This window comes from Nomascus leucogenys, chromosome 16 (assembly GCF_006542625.1).
Source record: "Nomascus leucogenys isolate Asia chromosome 16, Asia_NLE_v1, whole genome shotgun sequence".
NCBI lineage: Eukaryota > Metazoa > Chordata > Mammalia > Primates > Hylobatidae > Nomascus > Nomascus leucogenys.
The window spans coordinates 78,683,568-78,700,955 of NC_044396.1; the positions used below are offsets into that span (position 1 = coordinate 78,683,568).

Genomic DNA, 17,388 nt, shown 5'->3' on the forward strand with positions numbered 1-17,388 from the left:
ATGCGGTACCTCTTGGCTTCCTGCTGCCAGAGAGAGGCTGCTTGCTGTCTCTTCCCAGGGACCTGTGCTGGCATGCCTAGGCTTATTTCAGAAACTCTCCTAGACACAGAGACTGCTCAGAAGCATAGCCTTAATTGGTGGAGCCGGCTCTTCTCTGCCTTCGTGCCCTGCAGCATTTCACTGGCACCCTTCTGCCCAGCAAACACTTGCCAGTAATTGTGGGGCCGCCACTGTTAGTTAACAGGCTGTGGTTTGCCTTCAAGGGGTTAGTGAGTTCTTCTTGGGTTCTTTGGTGACAATTAGGGTGTGTCTATCAGCAGGATGGCTGAGGGGTCTTGCCTGTGACTTTGGAAGATTAAGGCAATCTGACTTCACCTATCCCCAATTCAGAATTCTGGCTTCTTCTTCCCTGCACTACTGGGGCTTGCATCCCCACTGGTCCTCAGTGGTGTCTTGGGGACCTGGGAAGAGGAAAGTGGGATCTGAGATGTGTCTGTGGGTGCACAAGGGGGTGGATTAGGACAGCATTCCTACTTCAACTGGCATCCCTGTGTTTTTTTTTTTTTTTTTTTTTCAGAGATGGAGTCTTGCTCTGTCGCCCAGGCTGGAGTGCAGAGGCACTACCTCGGCTCACTGCAACCTCTGCCTCCAGGTTCAAGTGATTCTTGTGCCTCAGCCTTCCAAGTAGCTGGGACTACAGGCATGCGCTACCACATCCAGCTAATTATTGTATTTTTAGTAAAGATGGGGTTTTGCCATGTTGGCCTTTGCTAGTCTTGAACTTCCGGCCTCAGATGATCCCCCTGCCTCGGCTCCCCAAAGTGCTGGGATTACAGGCATGAGCCACCACGCCCAGCCTGGCATCCCTCTGAGAGACAGGACTAGCTGGATTTCCTAGGCCCTAAGCCTAGCTGGGCAGGTGACTGCATCCATCTTTATACACGGGGCTTGCAACTTAGCTCACACCTGACCAATCAGGTAGTAAAAAGAGCTCACTAAAATGCTAATTAGGCAAAAACGGGAGGTAAAGAAATAGCCAATCATCTATTGCCTGAGAGCACAGCAGGAGGGACAATGATCAGGATATAAACCCAGGCACTCGAGCCAGCAGCAGCTACCCCCTTTGGGTCCCCTCCCTTTGTATGGGAGCTCTGTCTTCACTCTATTAAATCTTGCAAATGCACACTCTTCTGGTCCGGGTTTGTTATGGCTTGAGCTGAGCTTTTGTTCGCTGTCCACCACTGCTATTTGCCACCGTCACAGACCTGCTGCTGACTTCCATCCCTCTGGATCCGGCAGGGTGTCCGCTGTGCTTCTGATCCAGTGCTCCCGATCGGGCTAAAGGCTAGCCATTGTTCCTGCATGGCTAAGTGCCCGGGTTTGTCCTAATCGAGCTGAACACTAGTCACTGGATTCCTGGTTCTCTTCCATGACCCATGGCTTCTAATAGAGCTATAACACTCACCGCATGCCCCAAGGTTCCATTCCTTGGAATCCATGAGGCCAAGAACCCCAGGTCAGAGAACAAGAGACTTGCCGCCATCTTGGGAGCAGCCACCACCATCTTGGGAGCTCTGGGAGCAAGGATGGGTTCAAGTGATTCTTGTGCCTCAGCCTCCCAAGTAACTGGGACTACAGGCATGCGCTACCACATCCAGCTAATTTTTGTATTTTTAGTAAAGATGGGGTTTTGCCATGTTGGCCTTGCTAGTGTTGAACTTCTGGCCTTAGGTGATCCACCCGCCTCGGCCTCCCAAAGTGCTGGGATTACAGGCGTGAGCCACCACGCCCAGCCCAGCATCCCTCTATTTTTATATTTTATATTTTGAGTGAACAGTTAGGATGTAAAATTTCCACAAATTAATAAACAGTTTTATAGATTTACAGAAAAGTTGAGCAAAAAATACAGAGTTCCTCTATATCCTTCCACCCGAAACCCCTGGATGCCCTCATTATTAATATCTTGCATTAGTGTGTTACATTAATTACAAATGATGAACCAATGTTGATATATTATTATTAACAAGAATCTGGCCAGGCATAGTAGCTCACATCTATAATCCCAGCAGTCTGGGAGGCTGAGGAAGGTGGATCACTTGAGGTCAGGAGTTTAAGACCAGCCAACATGGCAAAACCCCATTTCTACTAAAAATACAAAATTAGTAGCTGGGCATGGTGGCATGTGCCTGTAATCCCAGTTACTCAGGAGGCTGAGGCAGGAGAATCGCTTGAACTTGGGAGGCAGAGGTTGCAGTGAGCTGAGCTATTTGGCCACTGCACTCCAGTCTGGGCGACGAGTGAGACTCCATCTTGGCAAACACATAGAGCTATGTATCTGTCATCATATTATCATACAGAATAGTTTCACTGCCCTAAAAATGTCCTGCGCTCAGCCTATTTACCCATTCCTCCTTCTCTATCAGCTCCCAGCAACCACTGATTTCTTTCTCCATAGTTTTGCCTTTTATTTATTTTTTTACCTTTATATTTGCAAACTATATGTAAAGACTATAGTAATGCAAACAGGATGGAATGTGCAACAAAAAATACAAAAAACCCAATGGAACAGAAACCACTACTCACACATTTCAGACATGATGCAAAAAGAGAATGTAAAAAATAGTTCAACATAGAGTTTCTCAAAAGTATGCAGATATTTGTGTGTTCCCCAAAACAATGGAAAAGCAGTCAGATTGTATACCATGAAGAGGACTTTTGGCTTTTGCTGTAAACTTGAAAGAAGATCACCAAAGGGAAAGCAGAATCCTTAGAGAATTTAAAAGCATAAGACAGAAAATGCCCTATGAGAGAGCAAAATAAAAAAACTCAGGCTTCCCAGACATTATTGTCTTTGGAACACAGCTTCCCAAATCACATTTTAAGGACTGGCTTTCTCCTTGACCTTTGGACTTCTCATCTGTGTCGTCTGTTGTATTCACTTTTGCTCCCACCCAGTGGGGCTTTGGCTACCATCTCATGTCTCTTCATATTCCAAGGCTCTTTTTTTTTTTTTTTTCGCTCCAGACAGGTGATCAGGCCTGGCTTAGAGACAGCAACACCCAGGAAGACCAGGTTTCTATAGTCCAGTAACATCGCGTTTCCATATAAATTCTGCTGTGCAGTGTCTAGGCATTGCCACTCCTCTAGAGACAATTCTGTGGCCACATCCATAAATGTCAGTGGTCCCATTTCTAGGCTTCCAGGGATTCCTGGTGTCTTAGCTGTGGATCTCCAAATACCTGCAGGTAACGGAGCCACAGTGGAGCCACAGAGGCTGGGCTTCTAGGGGCAGTCAGTTTTGCCTTTTCTAGAGTGTTATATAATTGCAATTACTTAGCATGTATACTTTTCACGCTGGCTTCTTTCACTTAGCAATATGCATTTAAGGCTCCTTCATGTCTTCCTGGCTTGCTAGCTCATTTAAAAAAATCATTAAATAATATCCCATTGTATGAATATACCATCATCTTTTGGGTGTAGATTATTAAAAGAGGTTTTCTACAAAAAGTACATTAAAAAATTGTCAGTTTAGTGTTTATGATTTTCTTTTATGAGGTGGCCAGGGTGTGGGATAGGTCAACCTGTAGGTATAGTGCCCATGGAAACAGATGTGAGAGTGGAATGAGAATGATTGCTTCATGGAAAAAAAAACAAAACAACAATACACACACACACACACACCATCCATTTAAAATGGCTGATATTAGGGGAAGAACAATGGACCAAGAACGAGGATGTGACTCAGTATGATTTTTAGCAGAGACTGAAAATTTGTTCACTCATTCATCACTGGTTTATTTATTCAACACTGATTTACAGAACACCTGACTCTATGACGTCACACTTGGCCCTAAGAATGGAATAATGAACACAGCAGATAAATGGAACTGATAAATGGAACTTTCAGGAGAGTCAGGCATTCGCCAAAGAGTCACATTAATGAATATGTAATTACAATTGGAGTAAAGTGCTCGGAAGGGAGGAAAACTTGGCCTCTCTTGGAGGGTCAAGGACAGTTCCTAGAGGAAAGGGCACTTGAGCTAAAATCTTAAGGTTAACCAAAAGTTGACTTAGGGGATGGAAGAAGTTGCTGGGCCTGTGATCGGTTCAACCAGCATCTTGCTTAACAGCCCCTTCTCCATGGGACAACTCCATTGTGGAATGCAGCTCTTCTTGGAATAACTGAAGCATATGGTGGGTGTTATCCTGTAATACCAACCCAAATTGCTGCCAAAGTATCTCCAAGCAATACAGGAAGACAAGAGGGCAATATTTAATGAAGCTTTATTTATTTATTTATTTATTTTGCTACATCCTCTGTTTCCAATTTCCTCCATCACATATTTTGAGCAGTTGTGATGTTTCAAATATGGGGTTTTTAAAATTAAATGAAATATGTAGTCTGTCTTTGAGTCAGCATATAATTGCATAATGCACTCTCTTGACGGCAGCTCTCCCAGGGTCCTCTGGGTACATCAATGTGTCTGTTCATCCTGCAATATATATTGAGTGCTATGCGCTGGGCCAGGGACGTGGGGATGAAAGAGACACAGGATCCACCTACAAGGACCTTACTTTCTAGTGCAGGGGACAACCTGTAAACGTAATTCAGTGCAGTGAGCTCTAAGAAAGAGACAAGGGGTAATAGAACTGTTTGGAAGAAGGCACTGTGGAAAGGTCTTGCCTAAAATCTGTTTTGCTTTAAGCAGAGGAAGTAGACTTCTTCCTATTTTACAGGAAAATCATTTATGGAAATGTATGTAACTATTTTAGCTAAAATATTCTCTTTCACTTAATCTGAAGCCTGAGATGATAAATTTCTCACTGTGGAAGAAGGCTCAGTGTCCCAGCATTAAATAAAGATCATGCAGCTTCCCAAAGTGGAAGTTAAAAGCCAATATGCAGAGGTCAGTCTAGCTCAGATGCAAGCCACATTGTTATTTATTTCTTGCTGTGGATTCTCTTGGTGTCTTGTGAAAAAAATAGATATTTGGGGAACTTAAGTATCCCAGATTTTTCTTTTGAACTAAAGTCAATCACCATCTGCCCTTGCTATGTTTGGTTGTTTTAAGTAAGGCTCTGTCTCAATGGCACCACCTCTAAGCTCAGCCAGGGCAACTAGAGAAATGCCTCTGGGGCCTTGGAATGCATTTCCAAACAGGATTTGAATGTGGGTGAGATATGACAGCTCCTCACAGCCTCTTGGTACCAGCAGATGTTCTGTCCCAACAACGTAGGCTGACTCCAGGATGAGAGGACAGCAGGTTCAATGAAAATGCCCATCTTCCCTCCCCTCCTTCCACCTGCCTTATAAAGAGATTGACAGGTGGTCATTGACAGTGGCAGCAAACCACCCACACCATTTAGTTCTGCCCACTGCACTTTTCCACGAGGAGTCCCTCAAGGATGCAGCTCCCAGGCCTCCCAGCTTGTCTGCCTTGTCCAGAACTGTTTTTGCTGCTCAGTGTAGCAGCTAAGAACTTGAGCTCTGGATTTTGACAAATCTGGCTTTGAAATCCAGCTTTGCTGCTAACCAGCTGTGGGGCCTTACACAAGTTACTTTATTTCCCTGACGTGCCTGTAAAATGGGTATAATAATAGTACCTATACATCAGGATCCCAATAGGAAATAGGAACAAATTATAAATGTGTAGAAGTGGTTTAGAAAACCACAAAACATAGCGAGATACCCAGGGTTAGAGCAGCAGATCTGTGACTTTCTCTAAGCCAATATCTAAGAGGGCAGATAGAAATTACGGGAACCCAGAGAAGAGAAGAGGTACTTAGAAAAGCCCTCTTTGAGAAAAGCCACGGCTTTTACCAGAAATGACCTTACAGAGGGTAAATCTGACCTTATTTTACTTTCTTTCTCCAAAATCCTGCTCTCCTGAAGCTCCCTGCTGGCCAAACCCAACACAAAGCCAGAGGGCATGGGAGCAGGTGATACAATCTGTACAGAGCAGCCTCCCAGGGTAGAGTGAGACAAATGGAAAAGGGTGGAAATGGCTATGGAGGGCAAGTGGAAGACATCCAGCACAAACCAACTCACAGCCTTGCTGAGCTGATTAAATAATGTAATGACATTAAGGGCTTAGCACATTTCCTGTCACCAAGTATTTAATGCAAGTTAGCTATGACTATTAGCATTGCTGTTTGCTAGATCTAAGTGAGTTGTCAATGCTTTAGGGTTAAGGACATGAAGCAGGACTTAACTGGAACAACAGAGGGCCATACATGTGGCCCCCACACAAGCCCAGGTAATGACAAGTTTGTGCTTCTTTTGGTATCAAAATAAAATTAGGTTTGTGGCTGGGTGCAGTGGCTCATGCCTGTAATCCCAGCCACTTTGGGAGGCTGAGGTGGGTGGATCGTTTGAACTCAGGAGTTTGAGACCACCTGGGCAACAAGGCAAAACCCTGTCTCTACAAAAAACAAAACAAACAAACAAAAAAACCCCACAAAAATTAGAAAAATTAGCTGGGCGTGGTGGCGCGCACCTGAAGTCCCAGCTACTTGGGGGCTGAAGTGGGAGGAACACCTGAGCCTTGGGAGCTTGAGGCTGCAGCGAGCTGTGATTGGGCCACTGCACTCCAGGCTGGGCAACAGAGTGAGACCCTGTCTCAAAAAATAAATAAAGAAAATTGTTTGTTTCTCCTCCCCTGAGAAATGCTCAAGTATTTCTTCCACTCTTTTCCATGTCTTTCACCTGTACCATCTTTTCTTGTCTTTCCTGTTAGCATGTGAACATGCTGTTATGAAGAAAATGTCTTTTAAGCTACTATTCACCAATGTAAGGGTTCTCAAAAGAGTAAGGGTTCTTTGGATTATTGGAGGGACAGGAAATAGGGCCTCAAAGTGCCAAGATGCAGGTGTGTGTGGGATGTAGACATGAGCTGTTAGCACCATGGGGGCTGATATTTTAGAAACAGGTCCACTCCTGACCTTGGTATTAACAGACTTTCCACATGGTTATCTTTCTGCTCTTCACTTTCTGTATGACCACGAACAAGTCCTATTACCTGGATTTCTGTAAATTGTCAGCCTTACTTCACAAAAATATTCCACAGATTAAAAATGACACGAAACACGTGGGTCTTTTTGCATGAAGAAGGTAGCTTGCCTTCCTATTGCCTGTATCTATTTTCTGGGCTGGGAGGCTGTGTGGACTGCCATGAGGAAAAAAAAGAGGGTCAGGAGAGCAGAAAGAATGGGAGGAAGAGAGATGCTTCAGATAGATAACCCCATGGTCCTCAAGGCGAGGGACGCAGACGAAAATGGCTGGAGAAGAGAGGGCGGGGAACATATTGAGTTGAAAGGCTTCAGTGGGAGGCAGCATGGCAAAGGAGACAAGCACAGCCTTTGGTCCCATTATTCCAGATGGGGTTGCCACCCAGTACCACCTCTTATTGGTATGAACTTGGGTAAGCTGCGTCATCTCTTTGATCTTCAGTTTCCTTGTTTGTTATGGTGAGATAAGAAAAAAAAATACATATGCAAAAGGCTAGTGGATGCTCAATAAATGGCTCTTCCTCTTGAAATCCCTTTTATTTTATTTTATTTTAAAAGCATCCATTAATGCATCCGTAATAGGGAGCGAGGGATAGCTCACAGGATTCTCTAATTTATTACATCAACACCAACAGAAAATAGAAATCGTTTCCAATTCTTCTACACTCAAGTGCCATGGCAAAGCACATCTCTGAAAATGTCCTCTAGGTTCCCTGCTCCATGCATGCCTCCTGCTGATCCTCTCTGAAAAGCTGCCTTCCCACCTGTCTGTCTGTTGCCATCAAATCTTCCCTCTCATTTCTCCTTTGTCTATCATTCTGTAGAGCTGTGTTCATATCTCAATTAAAGAGCTCATCACACTGTGATTCTGGGATCTGCCCACAGGCTCCCAGTTAGGCTGAGCCCTCTCTGCAGGTAGCATCTGAGCAGACACATGTATAGAGCTTCTGGGTGCCAGACACTGTGTCACTATCCTTCCTATACATGCCATCTCATTGAATCCTCACATCTGTACTGTTACCTCCACTTTAAGGATACAGAAACTGAGGCATCCAAAGTTTTAGCTTTCAGCCTGGGCAACATGGTGAAACCCCATCTTTATACAGAAAAACTATCTGGGCATGATGGTGCACGCCTGTAGTCCCAGCTACTTGTGAGGCTGAGGTTGGAGAATCACTTGAGCCTGGGAGGCGGAGGTTGCAGTGAGCTGAGATTGCGCCACTGCACTCCAGGCTGGGCTACAGAGCGAGACCCTGTTTCAAAAAGAAGAAGAAAAAAGTTTTAGCTTTTTACCTAAGGTCTCAAAGGTGCAGGTAGCACAGCCAGGATTTGAACCTGGTCTGCCTCAAGAGTGTGTGTTTCTTTTCCCTCCACACTAGTCATGTTGGTATTAGCTCCAGGTGCAATACCTGCCTCATAGTATGTCTTCAAGAAATGCTTATTGGATTAGCTGTAATAAACACCCAAAGCTATACTTAGAAACTTTTAGCTTTATGAACTATATATTCTTATTTGAAGAAAATGGCATTTTAACACATTTGAAGAGGTATAAGAAAAAGCCAGGCTTAACACTTAGTCATCTTGCTGTTATATATAAGACAGTTTATATAGGATCCTTTTCACATGCAGAAAATTACTTCACCACGGATAGAACATACAATCACATGCACACCACACTACACACATGCTGATATTCCTTTTCCTAGGTAGAGATAAACTGGGATCGCTTGGGGAGTAAGATGCCAGCACATCTCTCTGCGCTGATGTAAGGAAATTCCAATAACTCACATTTAGAATGTTGCCTTGGGTGGGAAGCCGCTGAGGGCTGCACAGAGGAGTGAGATAAATGTTACCAGCAATGGACTTGACTGCAGTTTAACCCAAGGTCACTGGGAGGCCAGAGCAGAATCAGGGAAGGAATGTTGGCCCCTCGAGCCAGCTGAGCCTCGGGCAAGCTCCTATCTTTCCGCCTTCCCATGCAGTCGAGCTGTGAGCTGTGACCATCCTTAGCAACCCTGCCCTGTTCCTCCTCAACAGGAAGGGAACGATCTTGCTGCCAGGCAGGCAAGCAACCCTGGAGTGACCCTCGTTCCTCCGTGCCCACACAACCCACCTCCCCACCCATACAAAAGAGGCTTTCAGAACCTGGTTACCTAGAGTTGAACTTTTCAACAAGGCTTTTTTTTTTTTTTTTTTTTTTTCCCTTTAAGCTCCACAGCTAAAATACCAGAGCTTGCAGTTGCTAAGATTAAGGATTTTCTCCTCTCTTTTCTCCCTCAGCTCAGTTTCCGTTGACTAGGAAAGACCAAGAGATGGATTACTGTTCCCTTGCCAAATGGAGAGGGGTGCTTGAGCGTCTGGGGGCTTTCAGTGGGATTAGACATTATTCAGGCTTGTGCTAATAGTCATTATTTACTCCTCAGGCTCTCACAGAAGTCACCGCGTTTGTGTAGGTAACTAAGGCCTACTGAAACCGCTCAGCTCTAAGTGCACACAGGAGAACCATGGAGTTGGAGGAAAAGGTAATTTAACATGAATATTTATATACTCTACAAACCACGTGCCATGATTCACTCAGCTTATTTTCATTTTATGCATTTTCTTCCCATTTGCAGTCTTTATTTATTGCAAAGTTACAGCTGTTAGCAAAATAACACATTGGGGTAGGTTTTCTTCTTCTTTTCTTTCTTTCTTTTTTTTTTTTTTTAAAGTTTCCTGCTTTCTAATGTATCTATGGGAAAGTGAGCTAATATAGCAGCAAAATTGGGCAGCACTGCTAATCCCCAAGAGATTGGCAGTGTTGTACTGAGCCCCGTATTCTTGCCAGGCCTTTACTGCAGATCACGGTGACTGTGTAAGCCCTGTGGCCACAGAACCGTGGCAGCTCACATCAGTCACCATTTAGTAACATGGGTGATTTAGGAATCACTCATGTCTCTGCTTTTCAAGGTAGGAATGTAAGTACCAACTTTTCTAGAGGGTTCACCAGGTGCCCATGGTCTGGAGCTAGAGACTTGAGTTCGTGGCCCAGCGTTGCTACTTGCTAGTTCTGTGATGTTAGGCAAATAACTTCAAAATTTGGAGTGTTGCTACCTGCTAGCTCTGTGATGTTGAGCAAATAACTTCAAAATTCGGAGCCTCCATGTCCTCTTATATAATATAAAATATGCATATTAATGGAATTTTCTTCATAAAGGTAGGTGCATATTAAAATGCATAGCGTGTGTATAAGTACTCAGCTTGACACATGACAAGCTTGAAATTAAGTGTCAGCTCGAATTAGACCCATGTAGTCCTAACAGTAGCTCTGGAGGCTGATGAGGAACTGCCTGCCATAAAGAAGTTAGCTCCTTTCCTAATGCACATGCTTAGTACGTTTTGGAGCTAGCTCTCCAGTGCAGTTTTGGTTTATTCGAAAGTGTATGGTCTATTCATGATGAAATACACCTCAGTATCTCTTGCTATTTTTTGCTAGAGATATTTGAAATCTAGCAGTGTTGATCTTTTGGGGGGCCTTGACTTGGATACAAATGATAAGAACAAGTAAAAAGACTCAGGTGGCATTTTCCTCATATTAATGACTGTGTAAAGTTTAACCTTTTTAGAAAAGTTATATTAATGGTGTGATTCATAGTTGAGTTCCATTTCAGTGGGAGCTGCAATTCTCAGCAGTAAGCTTTGCTGGTGCCATTACAGTCTTGACTGCTAGTTTACTGAGAAGCTCATCTCTCAAGCCTGAGGGAATATCCTGTCCAGCTCCCGATCTTATTTCCAAGAGAAACTGAGACACATTGGGTGTGGCCATAAGAAGGCCACCGGGGTGGTGAGGGCTGTGAAGACACACGCAAAGAGGGACAGGCGTTAGATTTGGTGTGAGAAGGCCTGATGTGTGAAGAAAAAGGATTGCACTTTAACGTCGAGGCTCCAGACAGCAGGTCTTGGGATAGGTGTAAGTTACTGGGAAGATTCGGGTTCAGTGAAGAAAGAGAGTATTAAGCCTAAAAAGAGTTTGGAAATAGAATGAGCTCTATGAGGGCTTGAGTTGTTTTCCGTATCTACAGCTGTGACCAATGGACTGAGAGGAAATTTTTAATCATGTTCTTCCAAGGAACTATGCATGGATGAGATAAAAAGTTCCTTCTTACTCTAAGTTTCCATTACTGTGATATATGTGGTGCCTATCGATTTGCAAAAGGTTTTCTTACCTCTGTTTCTTTCACTCCCTCATGTGCAGTTCATCAGTTGACCAACAAATAGCTAGTTGCTCCTATTGAATGGCACTAGGTACCAAGCATGCAATAGGAAACAAGTATTGCTCTCAAGAACCTTACAGTCTTTTTGGAAAAATCGACAGGAAAACAGACATTTGTAACAGAGCATGGTATGGGCTATGAGGGGAAGGATAAGAGCACAGAGGAGGTGGCTGGGCGCAGTGGCTCACGCCTGTAATCCCAGCACTTTGGGAGGCCGAGGCGGGTGGATCATGAGGTCAGGAGATCGAGACCATCCTGGCTAACACGGTGAAACCCTGTCTCTACTAAAAATACAAAAAAAAAAAAAAAAAAAAAAAATTAGCCAGGCATGGTGGTGGGCGCCAGTATCCCAGTTACTTGGGAGGCTGAGGCAGGAGAATGGCATGAACCCGGGAGGTGGAGGTTGCAGTGAGCTGAGATCGCGCCACTGCACTCCAGCCTGGGTGACAGAGCGAGACTCTGTCTCAAAAAAAAAAAGAGCACAGAGGAGGAATACCAGCCCTGCTAGAGGTGAGAGAAGCAAGGCTTCCTGGAGGAAGGGATGTCTAGGATGGGACTTACTTGGAGCTGAATAGTGATAGAAACCTAGCAGGCAAGGCTTTGGCATGGGCAAAAGCCTGGAGGCCTGAAAGAGCAAGATAGGGTAGGGGAGCTGTAAGCAGTTCTGTTTAGTTGGAGCAGAGTTTTGGAGGTGAAGGTGGAGACACAAGGAGATGCTACTGGAGAAAGAAGTCATTGTAGATGGCAAAAATAGCCACAATTTTTTTTTCCCTTTCATCATCATAGAAAGTCTGCTTTCTTGTTTCATCCCTTCAATCTGAGTTGGCTATAGGACTTGCTCTGGCCATTGAGAAATTAGCAAACATAATGCAAGAAGACACTTGAAAAATGCTTGCAGGCTGGGTGAGGTGGCTCATGTCTATAATCCCAGCAGTTTGGGAGGCTAAGGCAGGCGGATCACCTGAGGTCAGGAGTTTAAGACCAGCCTGGCCAACATGGTGAAACCCCATTTCTACTGAAAACATAAAAATTAGCCAGGCATGGTGGTGCACTCCTGCAGTCCCAGCTACTCGGGAAGCTGAGGCAGGAGAATCACTTGAACCTGGAAGGTGGAGGCTGCAGTGAGCCGAGATGGCACCATTGCACTCCAGCCTGGGCAACAAAGTGAGACTCTGTCTCAGAAAAAAAAAAAAAAAAAAAAAGAAGGCCGGGTGCAGTGGCTTATGCCTGTAATCCCAGCACTTTGGGAGGCCGAGGCAGGTGGATCATGAGGTCAAGAGATCGAGACCATCCTGGCCAACACGGTGAAACCCTGTCTCTACAAAAATTAGCTGGGCATGTGGTGTGTGCCTGTAGTCCCAGCTACTCAGGAGACTGAGACAGGAGAATCATTTGAATCCAGGAGGTGGAGGTTGCAGTGAGCTGAGATTGTGCTACTGCAGTCCAGCCTGGGTGACAGAGCAAGACTCCGTCTCAAAAAAAAAAAAAAAAAAAAAAGAAAAGAAAAGACAAATGCTTTCACATGGGAGCTTCTTGCTACTCTTTCAACCTGACACTGACATTTTTATAAGTCCAAGGTAGTCTGCTGGATGGTAAGAGATACTTGCCTCAATTTCTTGGTCATCCCAGCCTACAATCAGCTATTTTCAGAAATAGAGTTGCTTAGCTGACTTGCAATTGACCATGGATGCAGGAGTGAGCCCAGCTGAGCTTAGCATAAGAACTGCCCAGCTGAACCCAGCCCAAATTGCTGATTTATGGTATTATGAGCTAAATAAAAGGCTATTATTTTAATCCATGAAGCTTTTGTGTGTGGGGTGGGGGTGGTGGGGGTGTTTGTTTGTTTGTTTGCAGTAATAAGCTGATTGGTATGGCAGTCATGGAGACTTATGAATTATGTTAATGAATTTGGACTTTAATCCGCAGGTGTGTGGATATTTCACAGGGTTTAAGCCATGAAACTGGTAGTATCAGATTTGTGTTTTAGAAAACTCACTGTTGGATACAGCCAATGACATCATGTGTGGTTAAGTATCTTGCAAGTTGTAAATAGGTGTGCAAATAGAGTTAATGAGTAAAAACCATATATACGCATAACCTGGAGATGCTTGGGACACAATTTCAAGGCAAACCCTCAGGTCAAACCTCTGAAAACATCCAGTAATACAAAAAACATGCTTCTACTAATACCACATCTGGCTATAAAAAAAATTATCTCCCAAGTACCCTGCCTCTGATATCCAGCCGAGGGCCTAGAGGAACTGGCCAAAGCAGAATGGCTTGGAAAGATGGTCAGAATGCACCAAGACCATGAAAGTTTCACTTCTCTCAAAGAGAGACCTGGAACAGCAGTTCTTCAGGCTAATGTGGTCCCTGTATCACAGACCTGGTCATGGACTCTCAAAAAAGCCTTTTAAGAGATTCCCATAAGAAGATTAACAGAGACGTGCACAAAGATGAGTGTGTTTCTTCTTTAAGGCATACTTATAATGTGAAAAATGAATATTATAAATGTCCAACAATAGGAAAATAATGATATAAACTTTTATACAACTACGTGGCTGAAAACTATGCAAATGTTATAAAGTAGTGTTTTCAGGATGACCCCAAAGAAAAAAGTTAGCATTTTAACAAAATATGTACAGAGTATGGGACAGACAAGTTTTCCACCAAAATCCATTCTCTCCTTTTAATAATAGAATTTAATTTCTTAAAATAATAGATTTTTTTAAAGAACAGAATTCCAGATTTTTAGCTGGACACATGGCTACACAGCTAGAAACCTCATTTCTCACCCTCCTTGCCTGCTGGGGCGTGACCATGCATCTGAATTCTGGACCGTGGAATGTGACCAGGAGTGATGTGTGCTATTTCCAGGTTGTCTCCAAGTAGTTGACTGCTGGGTATGATTATGAAACTGAATTATGGGCCATGGAGTGTTTCATGCCATTTCCAGATTGCCCCCAAGTATTTGTGGACATGTTCACACATTTATCTTGTCACTACGTATTTGTGAATGTATTCACATGTTTCTTTTGCCCATTCTTTACCCTGAGGGTTGAGTTGCAGATGTGATTATGGGGGCCTAGAAGATATATCTTGGAGCCAGAGCTTATCTAGGGAGTAGTTGTCTCTTGTGTTGATGAAAGTGCTGAACAGACAGAATGGCTTACCAAAGCACAAGTGACCCATGAGCTACTGTGTGTTGAAGGGACGCTCATTTGAAGGTCACTGCTAAGTGCTCAGATGGACAACACAGAAAGCTCATACACAGTCTGCAGCAGAGTAATGGAAAGCCAAGTCTTCACACTTTTAGCCCAGCATCATCTTATCTCTTAGATTAACTGCGGCATTGTGAGGACTGCAAGTGGTTTGTTTTGGGGTCATTTCTTCTTTTGCCCATTTCTGCTATCTCTGTTGACTCTGGGCTCTTCTACTAAATATATATATATATATACATACATACATACTATATATAGTGTGTGTGTGTGTGTATATCAGGAATTGGCTCATGCAATTATGAAAGCCAAGAAGTCCCACTATATGCTGTCTGTAAGCTGGAAAACCAGGAAAGCTGATGGTATTAAATCGAAGCTCAAATGCCAGAGAACTACGAGCTCCACTGTTCAAGGGCAGAAGAAGATGCATGTCTCAGCTCAGAGAGAGAGAGAGAATTCACCCTTCTTTCACCTTTTTGTTCTATTCAGGCCCTCAGTGGATTGGATAATGCCTGCCCACATTGGTGAGAGAGGATATTTTTACTCAGCCTACTGATTCAAATGCTAGTCTCTTCTGGAAACATCCTCACAGACACACCCAGAAATAATGTTTTACCAGCTATCTAGCCATCCCTTAACCCAGTCAAGTTGACACATAAAATTAACCATTACACCCTCCAAAATATTCTTATTTTGAAATTCTCGCCCCCAGTACCTCAGAATGTGATCTTATTCTTTAAAAGGATCCTTGCAGATGTAATCAAGTTAAGATAAGGTCATTAGGGTGGCCTGTAATCTAATATGGCTGGTATCCTTATAAGAAGGCATGTAGACACACAAAGAGAAGATGGGTGTATGACACAGGATGCAGAGATTGAAGCGTAACAGTTGCAAGCCAAGGATTGCCAAGGATTTCCAGCAAGCAACCAGAAGCTAGGAAGAACCAAGGAGGGATCTCCCCACGTGAGCCTTCAGAGAGAGAGCATGGCCTTGCCAACACCTTGGTTTTGGACTTCTAGCCTTCAGAACTATGTGATAATAAATTTCTGTTGGTTTAAGCTAACTAGTTTGTGATGGTTTGTTATAGCAGCCCTAGGAAACTGATATAGTCTCTCTGGGCAGCCTATGTCTATGCAGAAATGGCCACAGTAGGCAGAGCTGTCCAAGCAGTGAGCATATATAGGGCTCTGACCCCTTACCGAGGGCCCTGGGGAAGTGATCAGTTGGCCTGGATGCAGCCCTGACTTATAGGGTTCCTTTAAGCAATGAAGTCAGAATGGGCCATACAAGAAAAATTGCAAGATTCATTATTTAACACTGACTCCTACCAGGGTTATGGGGAAAATAAACACATCAATGGTACCTAGATCTTTCTGGGTGGCCAAGCTAATAGAATAAGCCGTATTCTTCATCTTCTCTTTCATGGTATCATTCTTTTTCTGCAACAAGACTCCTCCCAAATTGTACCTAGAATTCCTGAGAAGGTGGAGCTAACTAGATAAATGTGAACATCAGTACCCAAAACAAACAACAACAAAAAAATCACGTTACTTCATTTGCATGTGATATTCTCATTTACATTTCATTACCATAAAGTGAGGGTTCTATTACCAGGGTAACCAGTAATAGAAAATGAGCAGTATGGCTTTGACAAATGACTTACTCCACTTTGGCTCATTCCTATTGTGTTCTTGGTTACCTACTTGCTTGTGATTAAAAGAGCACAAACCATTCCATACTTTTGTCTTTTTCTCACCTTGTTTTGCGTTTCTCTTTGCCTAGAATCTCACTCCTGACCTTCCAGTTAAACCTTATTTGTACGTAGAGTTTCTACTGAATTTGCTAATTTATCATTTTTGTTTCTTCTAGCTGAACTTGATGTTGTTTTCCCTTCTCCTGCTCAGCAACCTCTCCCTCTGATAAACACTCCCATGACTCCCAAAGTTCCCATGACCATGTTCCCAGTGCCTGACATCCAGTTACATGATCTATATGGCATGTCCAGAGGTTGAACTTCTGCATGCCTGTGAATTAACTCCATGACCATGTGGTAAATTTTTCAATACTTCCAGGAAGCAGGCTGCTTATCTGTAAAATGAGATGCTCTACTTTATGAGAGCTAAATTTCACAATGTATTTGAAGCCTGACACATATAGCCTTTGTGTTACTTATTTATCTAATGCTGCATAACTTAGTAGCTTAGAGCCGTAATAATCTATTATCCTTCGCAGTTTCCATGACTCAGGAATTCAAGAGTAGCTTTGCTGGGCTGTTTAGGCTTGGAGTTTCTCATGAGTTTGCAATAAGATATTGGCTGGACCTACGAGTATTTGAAGGCTTGATGGCAGCTGGAGCATCCACATTGAAGGTGGCCCTCTCACATGGCCCACTCACATGGTGCTGGCTGTTGGTGGTAGACCTCATTTCTCTTCATGTGGGCCTCTCCATAGGGCTGAATGGATGTCCTCATGGTTTGACAGCTGTTGTACCCCAGACAGAGCAATGAGAGAGAGAGAGAGAGAGAGAGACAGAGAGATGCTGAATCCTTTTTATGACCTAATCTCTGATTTCTCATAACATCAGCTCTGCCACATTCTTTTTGTTGAAAGTGAGTCACTAAGTCACTAAGATCAGCCCACATTCAAAATGAAGGGATTTAGTTTCCACTATTTGAGTGGAAGAGTGTCAAAGAATTTACAGGCATATTTTAAAGCCATGACAAACTCTTAATAAATGTCAACTTTTATTATAAATACAGTAGTATATATTTTGGGGATATAAATATATATATGTATACATGTACAAATATTTGTGTATATATAATCTGTATGCACAATCTATCTATCTGTATCTGTATCGGTAGTAAAAAAAAAAAAGAGCTGTTTTTAGAATTTATTTCATCTTGCTC

General features: G+C 43.4%; 1 pseudogene; it reads right to left on the reverse strand.

Moving 5' to 3' along the window:
• Nucleotides 1-2,974: 2,974 nt before the first annotated feature.
• LOC115830678 lies at nucleotides 2,975-3,189 on the reverse strand (annotated as a pseudogene).
• Between the last annotated feature and the right edge of the window lie 14,199 nt (nucleotides 3,190-17,388).